Source organism: Trichosurus vulpecula, chromosome 1 (genome assembly GCF_011100635.1).
Source record: "Trichosurus vulpecula isolate mTriVul1 chromosome 1, mTriVul1.pri, whole genome shotgun sequence".
In the NCBI taxonomy this organism is placed as follows: Eukaryota; Metazoa; Chordata; class Mammalia; order Diprotodontia; family Phalangeridae; genus Trichosurus; species Trichosurus vulpecula.
This window is the reverse complement of record NC_050573.1, coordinates 93,536,951-93,547,483: the sequence shown is the minus strand read 5'-3', so window position 1 is coordinate 93,547,483 and position 10,533 is coordinate 93,536,951.

Below are 10,533 nucleotides of genomic sequence, written 5' to 3'. Positions count from 1 at the left end.
AAAGACCAGAGCTGAATAGAAAATTTGACTTTCAAATATAAGAATCAAGAGAAGCCTGAAAAGGTAAACATGAAAAAGAATTCACAAGGGACTTACTAAAGTTGAACTGTTTTGTTTACATTTCTACATGGAAAGATGATGCGTGTAATTCACAAGACCTTTCTCAGTATTAGAGTAGTTGAAGGGAATAGGAATTCAAGTCACAAGGTGACTTGAATATCAAGGGATGATATTTTAAAAATGAAATAAATTTGTTGTAGGCCCTATGACTTTGTTGTCTTCTTTAGGCTGTATGTTTTGGTCTTCTTTGTCACCAAAGAAAGAATCCAAAGTCTGGGACTGAATCTGGGTGTGCTTTCGCTGCCTGGCCATATTCCCAACCAACTAACTTGACTCTTGAGTTTTTCAATGGGGTATGACTGCTTGTAGACTAACGAGTTCTATGTTCCACGTTTGGGGGGGGAGGTGCCAGCTCTGTCACACCAACACTACTCCTTCCCCAAGAACCCCCAGCCTGGGCTGGGCTTAGATCTTCAACAGGCTGTGCACTCCTGCTCTGATCCGCCACTTAATTCCTCCCATCAGGTGGGCCTGGGGCCGGAAGCAGCAGCAACTGTAGCTGCCCCACCTCCGCTGCCCCCGGGTCTGGAAGCCGAACCGCGAACTCCTTCCACTCCCACAGCTTTTCCCACTAACCTTCTCCACAGTCTTTGGTGTTTGTGTTTCGAGGGGTCTGGTAACTGCCGCAGCTCATATATTCAGGGTGCTAGGGGCCCCATCCGCCCGACTCCAAGTTTGGTTGTTCCATGCCACTCAGGCTGGACTCTGCTCCACTCCGTTCCCAGCTCCCAGCTCCCAGCTCCGTGTGGAATAGACCTCACCCAGAGACCATCCAGACTGTCCTGGGCTGGAGCCCTGCTTCCCTCTGCTGTTCTGTGGGTTCTGCCGTTCTAGAATTGGTTCAGAGCCATTTTTCATAGGTTTTTAAATAATGAAATAAATTTAAGGGGAGAGAGAGGAATATATTGAGAGAGGGAGAAAGGGAGAGATAGAATTGGGTAAATTATCTCACATAAAAGTGGCACGAAAAAGCAATTCTGTTGGAAGGGAAGAGGGGGCAGGTGAGGGAGAATGAGTGAATCTTGCTCTCATCAGATTTGACTTGAGGAGGGAATAACATACACACTCAATTGGGTATCTTATTCCACAGGAAAGTAAGGGAAAGGGGATAAGGATGATAGAAGGGAGAGCACATAGGGGGAGGAAGTAATCAAAAGCAAACACTCTTGAAAAGGCACAGGGTCAAGGGAAAAAATTGAATAAAGGAAGACAGGATAGGATGGAAAGAAATATAGTTAGCCTTTCACAACATGAGCATCGTGGAAGTGTTTTACATAATGATACATGTGTGATCTATGTTGAATTGCTTGCCTTCACAGGCAGGGTGGGTGGGAAGGGAAGAGGGGAGAGAATTTGGAACTCAAAGTTTCAAAAGCAGATGCTCCAAAAAATTTGGTTTTTGCACGCAGCCGGGTAACAAGATATATAGGAAATGGGGCATAGAAATCTATCCTGCCCTACAAGAAAATAAGGGGAAAGGGGATGGGGGAGAATGGGGTGACAGAAGGGAGGGCTGACTGGGGAACAAGGCAAACAGAATATATGCCATCTTGGAATGGGGGGGAGGGTAGAAATGGGGAGAAAATTTGTAACCCAAAATCTTGTGGAAATCAATGTTGAAAACTAAAATATTAAATAAAAATGATAAAAATTAAAAAAAACAATGAGAGGTTTAATCTCAATTATAGGTAGCTTATTTGTTAACAAGGAGTCCACAAAGGGCTCTTTTAAGAGCAGGGACAGAGATTTAAGCTCTGAATGGTCCTTCTTCCCCTCTTGACCTAAGATCATCCCATGGTCTCAGCTTTTCTATTTAACCATTCATTGGCCACATGCTAAGACCCAAACCTGACTATGGGCTGAGCCCTTGATTGATTAGGTACCCCTCTAGTAAATCCCCATGCTGATCAAAATGATGTTCAAGAACACATGCTCAACCATCAGTCCAGCCACATCTGATCCCTAATGTAAGCCCTGGCAACATTCCTGGCTTTAGGCAGTCATGGGAACCAGCGCAGGGAAATGAATGGAGAAACTCATCAGTACAAGGAATGCAGACACCAGACAAGAGGATCCACAGGAAAATCTGCATTTAGTGTATGATTTATAAATGGAGCCTCAGCAGCAAGAGATCCATGGCAGTTGGACTGTACATTCAGTGGAAAGAGGTTCTGGAATCCGAGGATATGAGTTCAAATCCCAGCTTTGCTGCTGACAATCTCTGTGGGCTTGGGTTAGTCACTTACCTGCTCTGGGCCTCAAAGTGAGGACATTGGATTACATGACATCAAAGTTTCCTTCCAGTCCTAAAGTTATGATCCTGGCTTCCTTCAAGACTTATTTCAAATTCCTCCTGCAAAAGGCCTTTCCTGGTTCCCCTCCAATCTCCCCTGACTCCAGCTGTTACTTCCTTCTTCTCAGAGATTGCCTTCCAGTTACTCTTCAAGAATACTAGTAATTCTTTCACTTGGGACAAGAACAGTTAGGGAGAGGCAATAGTGGTTCAGAGGACGGTTGGGGGAGGGGGAGCAGTTTGGAATCAGATGCCTGTCCTATCAGGGATTAAGGGAGAAGGAGGCTTTGAGGAAAGAGACCATGATGAAAGGACCTTGTGAATGGTAGTAAATTGCTAGGAGAGGAGATGCAGCAGTCACCCCTGGGAGGAAATGCCACTGAATTGTGCTGCCCTGAGGCAGAGCTCTGTTTACCCCATGCTGGTTACAGATCTGATGATACATGCCTCACAAAGACACTAAGCAAAGGACTTTATAAACTTTAAAGTACAGCAGAGGCATGAGTGGGTTTGATTATGCATCTTTTGGAGCTAGGGAGTTCCATCACTCATATAAACACAGATCAGTATTTCATATCTTATACCTCCAAGTCCCATTTTAAAGAGTGGCATAGGCCCACTCTAGAGGAGATGAATAAGACACCCTCCAGTTTATCTAAATGTGGCAATAATGTTCTGATAGCGGTACATAGGGCTCATTTGGGATTCAGGGAGCTGTGTAACCATCTGCTATGTCCTTAGAAGGGTGATATTTGTCAAGCCTAACCCCTGATCTTGATCAAATCCAGTTTTAATTGAGACTCTTCTGATGAAAGGAAAAAGAACTGGAAAGGCACAGTAACCACATCATTGGTATGACTTGCTTCTGAGTCATTCCAATCCTCCCCCCTCTCTACACCTCCCCATCTTACCTCTCCAAATAAGAAGATCAGGGAAGCCCTTATAACGTTGGGCTGAGAGGAGAGTGAATTCATCACTTAGTACCTGGTCCGGGAAATGGAAAAAATAAAGAAATAAAAGGAAGAATCCAAGGAGGAGGATTTCATTATACTTAACCTTAGAAGGCAGACAATAGATCCATGTCTAGAAGTAATAGGAATGAAATTAGCAATTCAACATGAGGGGAAAATTAGAGATATCCAGAAAAAAAGGAAAGAACTCTCTCAGGCTGTAGTGAGTAGAGATGCTCACAAGATTATAGGATTAGAAGAGCTCAGGTAGATCATTTAGCTCAGTATCTTCATTTCACAGGGAAAGGCCAGAGACATTAAGTGACATCCTAAGGGACACAGGTAGGAAGTGGTAGAGTCCAGATCTCAACCTAAAACTTCTGATTGCAAACACAGTGCATCACCCACTATGCCACAGTAGCTCTGGAGCCTAGCTATGTTGTTGAGTAGATGTTTCAGGTAGAGATTGGAGTAAATAACCTGCAAGGAATCTTTTCCATCTGAGGTTTGATGAGGGAAAGGAAGAGACTTGAACTGATTAAAACCATAAGTTTCAGAGATAGGATGTCATGGCCTCTATTGGGGGGAGGGTGCAGGGATAATCAAGAATTCACCAGAATGTCCTTTTGGTTTCAGCTGCTGTTGAGACTGTTTCAGAAAAACTGAGTCCTCTTTCTTAAGTAGTACATTAGAAAGTGTCCTATCAGAGGATCTGAACTGTAACCTGGGGTGGACTGCTAACTCCCTTTGTTTCTTCAACCAAGTCTTTTTTTCCTATTTAATAACAGCTAACATTTATAGTGAGGGCAACTGGCTGCTTAGTTCATGATATAGGATTCAAACTCCAGTCTCCTGACTCCAAGTCCAGTTTTCTATCTACTATGTCTCCTAGCTGCCTCCCTATCCCTGAGTCCTCTACTGCAAATTGAGAATGTGAAACTAGATGTTGTCTTAGGTACTTTGCAGCCCTATCTTTCTATCTTCAAATGTTCTAAGCTTAATTTCCTCTTCCTGCTCTAATATTCTGTTATATCATTCTATATTTAAGGTTCCTTTATAGTTTTAATATTCTACACTTTAAGATTTCTATAGTTTGTTCTCTAGTTCTTTCACGAATAGGCATTGTCTCCCCAACTAGATTCTAAATGCCTCCTAAGCAGGTATGTACTTCTTTTGCTTTGCCATAGCACCAAACACAGTAAAAATTAAATCTGCTATTAGTCACCTTTTCCTGGTAATATCTCTTCTCTAGGTTTTCAAACTGCTTTATGCTCTTTCGCCTCCTAGCATTCCAAGCACTCCTCAGTCTCTTTTGCCAGGTCTTTAAACATATCATGTCCACTAATTTCAGGTGTCCCCCAAGGCTCTGTCATTGGCCCTCTACTCTTTTTTCTTTTATACTATCTCCTTTTAGGATTTCATCAGATATCATGTGTTCAGTTGTTATCTCCATGCTAATAATTCATAGATCTCTCTCTCCGAAGCTTCAGCTCCCACATCATCAAATGTCTATTGGATATGTTGAACTGGATTTCCCGTAGGCATCTCAAATTCAGTAAGTTTAAAAGAGAACTTATTAGCTTTACTCTCCAAAATAAAACCTTGCAAACTTCCCTATTAATGTTGAGGACACTCCTCCCTGTCACCTTGGTGTCATCCTCACCTCTTATTCAATCCTCACCCATATCCAATTCCTTGCCCAAACTTGTCATTTTTACCTTCACAACATATCTTGTATGTTTGCCCTTCTTTCCACTCATACAGCCCCAACTGTTGTGCTGACCCTTCATCACCCCTTACTTGGTCTATTGCAATAGTCTTCTTATGGTCTCCCCTCCTCGAATCTCTCCCCATTCCAATTCATCTTCTGGTTATGTCACCCACTATTCAAACTCCAGAATCAAATATAACCCTTTCTCCTCTACCCCTAGTTTGTCATTTAAAGACCTATACAAACTGTCTTTTTCCTACTTGTCCAATCTCCTTACAGTTTAGTCCCCTCTACCCACTCCACAATCTATCCATATTTTCTATTTGTTACTCCTCTCAAATAATACTCCATTTCTGGTTGCTACAACTTTGCAATGTCTCTTCCCCTTTCCTAGAATGTTCTCTCTCTTTATCTCCACCTCTTAGCTTTCTTGACTTCCTTCAAGACTCAATTCAAATCTTGCCTCTTCAGGATGCTTTTTTCAGTCCCTCCAGCTTACTAGCACTTTCCCCTTTAAGATTATCTTCTGTCTACTCTGTAGAAGGCCAGCTAGGAATAAGAAAAACCAGAACACTACACAGTAACAGCAACATCGTGCTATGATTAACTAGGACATACTCAGGTCTTCTCTGCAATACAATGATCCAAGACAATTCCAAAAAACTGGCAATGCAAAATGCTAACCACATCCAGAGAAAGAACTATGGAGTCTGAATGCAGATTGACGCATACTATTTTAACTTTTTTGTTTTTCTTTCTCGTGGCTTTTTCCTTTTGTTCTGATCACAACATGATTAATGTGGAAACATGTTTAACATGATTGTACATGTATAATCTATATCAGATTGCTTGTTATCTTGGGGAGGGAGTGAGAAAAATTTGCAATTCAAAATTTTACAAAAATTAATGTTGAAAATTGTCTTTACATGTAATTGGAAAAAATACTATTTTTAAAAAGGCAATTGTTAAAAAAGAGGGGGCAACTAGGTGATGCAGTAGATAAAGTGCAAGGCCTAGAATCAAGAAGACTCATCTTCCTGAGTTCAAATCTGACTTTAGAAACTAACTGTGTGACCTAGAGTAAGTTGCTTAACCCTATTTTCCTCAGTTTCTTCATTTGTAAAATAAGCTGGAGAAGGAAATGGCAAACCACTCCAGTATCTTTGCCAAGAAAACCCCAAATGGGGACATGAAGAGTGGGATATGACTGAAAAAATGAACAACAAGAAGTGCTTAAGAAATAAATAAATGTTGGTTGACTGATGGTAAAAATAAAGTGTTGAATAAAAACAATGAACTAAACTGTTTATTTTAATTTGCACAATATTTATCTAGGGTGGGGTTAGTCTTTGATGAAGTTTTAGTATTAAGTCTAGGTTGAGCTATAGGTGACAGGACTCTTAGATGGTCTATACCTGGGCATGGATAGGGGTGGGAAGGTAGATAAATGCCTTGAATCTTCTGACAAAGATTAATAACTCAGGTTTTTATCAGCCTCAACTCCTTGTTTCTGACAATATTGCCTACTCTCCACTAAGCCTGTGCTGGCTGCCTGCAGCCCTGAGGCAAATGAGACCAATCAGTGGAGCTCCCTGGAGCCTACTCTTTCTTAGGTACACATAACCCAAGGCTTAATACGGTAGAGTATTGGGCTTATAAATGTGAAGCCTGGGGTCTGAATCCTTCTTCTGAAAATTTAAATGAGTGTGTTCTTGGGCAAATCACTTAACTTCTTCATCTTAGTTTCTTCATCTGTGAAGTGGAGATAATAATTCAACCCAGTTCATAGTGTTTTCCTGAGGCTTAAATGAGGTAAGGTATGTAAAGAACTTTTAAAATGCCATATAAGTGCCAGGAATAATTCAATAATTCTCTCTCTCTCTGTCTCTCTCTCTCTCTCTCTCTCTGTCTCTCTCTCTGTCCCCCCTCTATTGTTATTATTATTATTATTATTATTACTATCTTAGGGAGCCACAAAAAATTACCCAGAAAGATTTTGTTTATTCATCAGCACTCTCTACTTCCTGTCTGGTTCTGATGCAGTGTCAATTGCCAGCAAATGTTATCTCTAATGTCTGGAGGATAGCCTGTTAGTATTATACTGAATTAAATACAGTATTATACATTGCCTCTGGAGTCAGAGGACCTGATTTCATATGTGCATTAAGATTGGAAACTCGAGAAATCTTGAATACCACTGAGAGATGAGTTGAAACTTGGAACTACAATTACTGTGATTTACTGGAATTTTTCATACATGTGATTTCAGTCAGTTACTAAACATTTTATCAAGTGCTTACTATCCTAGGCACTGTGCTAAGCACAGGGAATATAAACAGAAAAGTAAGACAATCCCTTCTTTCAAGGAGCTCACCTTCTAACAGGGCATAAACAAATTTGGAAGGTTTCAGCTGCAAGTAAGATGGAAAATTCTTGCAGACCTTAGGGTGCAGCTGCAAAGAGGTGCTAAGGCTTCTTTACTGTCCTTTCCACTGATACCATCATGTCAGTTTCTGTTATTTAATCATTTGATAGGACTTGATGGTAAGGACTTTAATTTCTGGTTCTTATTATGGTAATTAGGGTGGTACTTTTTTTTTACTGTTTTCTCCTTTGAACTGCTGAGGTAATCAAGTACTTTTAATGAGTTTTACTTTTCAAATATAATGGCAAGCAAAATGGACTTTTTGTTGTTTTTGTTTTGGAGTGCTTCTCAGCACTAAGGAATCTTTGGTTGAACCAGGAGTCTTTAATGACTTGCTTACATCAAGGGAAGGTCTAGTTCCACCCTCTCACCTGAACAACTGATTCTTGCCAGTAGACACAAACTGACTCCAGAATACCCCTCAGTTTGAAGGTATCCATTCCAGTTCCCATATGAACAAAAATGCCTCCTGAAACACTCCTAAAATGTAATTGTACATCTTTTATTAGGAGATCTTTAGTGAGAAGGGGGAGCCCATCATTCATTAGGCAGTCCTTTCAACTTTTGGACCACTCTAGTTGTAAGTTGTTTTTTTCTTCCATTGAACAAAAATCTGCCTTGCTGTGACTTCTACCCATGGCTCCTAGCTCTGCCCCATGGGGCCAATTAGAGCAAAGCTAACCTCTTTTCCACATGATGGTTTTTCAAATATTTGAAGACATCAATCATTTCTACCTTTAGTTTTCTCTTCTTCAGACTAAACATACCCAGTTATTTTCAACTAAATCTCATATGGCACGATGTCTAGGTCTTTCACCAGCATGATTTGCCTCCTGTAGAAGATTGGGATATATGCAGAAGGAATGGCTTTCATTTTTTTTTCCTTCAACATTTCTTTGTCCTGTTGGGGTTTGTCCAAAAATTCCATGCATTCTAGAATGCTTCTCTTTTCAGAGATTTAAAGGAATTTCATTCACTGACAATTCATGAAAATGAAAATAAAAATATCATCAAAGCTGGTCTCCAGGGCATCCAGCCTCCCCTTTAACTCATTTGTTTCCCTTGTAGCTGCCTATCCCAGGGCCCTCATTGCTTCTTCTCCTGGTCAACCTTTCCCAAAACTACATTCCAGATCTTCATGCAGATGAGGGTCTAAATCAGGGGTGGGGAACCTGTGGTCTTGAGGCCATGCATGGCCCTTTAGGTCCTCAGGTGGGGCCCTTTGACTGAATCCAAACTTCACAAAACAAATGGATTTGTTTATGAGTCGATTCGTTTGTGAATGGGTTTGTTTTGTGAAGTTTGGATTTAGTCAAAGGGCTGCACTTGAGGACCTGAAAGGCCACATGTGGCCTCAAGGCCACAGGTTCCCAACCCCTGGACTCTAAATGAATAAGAATTGCTCAGTCATAGTATTTAAAAATCACAAAATCTTAGAATCTTGAAACTATAAAATCTTGTGAGTTCAAGACTTGGAATTAAGAGATCTGGACTCCAAAACCTACTCATTCTATGACTAATGGGTTAGAAAATTGTGTTGACCCCCTGAAAGAATTCTTCTCCTAATTAAACATAAAAGGATAATAATATTTTTACTCAATACTATATAAGATTCCTATAAGGAAATCGCTTTCTAAGGTGTCAAATGCTACCTTCTACAGAATTCCTAAATATTGTATTTACTTATCTGGAGTGTCTGGTGTTTCCTCTCAGTAGAATATAGGCAAAGACTCTCTTTATTTTTGTTTTTGTACCCCAAGCACCCAGCAAAATGTCTGGAACATAGTAATTGTTTAATGAATGCTTTTTCAAATACATAGACAGGTGAGTTGTGTTTTCATCTGTTTTTGAAAACATTAATGACAAATAATACATACTTTATAGAATCATATTCTAAGGTTCCATATAACTGAGGAATATGAACAGGAAACTCTCAGTTTTAATTAAATACAGTTCTATTGAACTCTATTATATACAAGGCCCCATACTAGGACTGAGGAAGACACCGAGATGAGTAAGATATAATATTGGTCTGCCTAGTACTCACAGTGTTGTGGGGGAGGTATGATAGGGATGCACAGTACATGCAAAGTAGCACAATGTGATAATTGGCCTAAGAGAAGTAGAAATCAAATTCAGGGGAAGTTAGCAGAGTGCTTAGCCAATAATAAGCTCTTAATAAATCATTTCTATTTATTAAAAGGAAGGAAAGGGCATTTATAACTAGAAGATTAGAAAAGACTCCATGAAATAAATGATATTGGATCTGGGCCTTTAAAGAAAGAACAAGTGAGTATGTGTGCCAGGCACTGTATTAACTGTATTAACTGCTACAAATACAACTGATATATTAACTGATACAAATATTAATGGTTTGAATACTAACTGATACAAATACAAGCAAAAAGAAAGACAGCTCCTGACCTCAAGAAGCTTTTATAATGGAGGGAGACAATACACAAAGGGGGGTGAAAAGGGGAGTAGAGGTAGATGAATGTACCCAGCAAGGTGGGGTGGGGGGTTGGGAGGGATGTTTTTAAGTATAAAATATTAAAGTACAGGGCCAGGGTAGAGAATTAAGGCAGGCCAGACTGGGCTCTTCCACAAAATGGATGTTCCAAGAGGAACTCACCAGTGGGAGGAAAGGGTTGGGCCTTTCAGAGAGATATTCCAGTGTGAGTGGGCCATACAGGTGGCAAGGTATTCCAAGGACAGCAAGGTTTGAAAAATGTCAAGTGTAGATGATCCAGAGGTAGAATTCCAGGCTCTAGGGAGTTGATGGAATTTTGAATTGCTGACATAAGTAAAAAGCTTGATATTTTGAGGAGGGTGGTCATCCTAGTGGTCCAGAAGCAAGGGGAGAGAGATAGAGGAAACCAGTATTATTAAGTGCCTACCATGTGCCAGACATGATCTTAAGTGCTTTATGAATATTACCTCATTTGATCCTTACAACAACCCTGTGAGGTAGGTGCTATTGTTACCCCCAAATTGAGGAAACTGAGGTAGATTGAAGTTAAGTGACTTGCCCAGG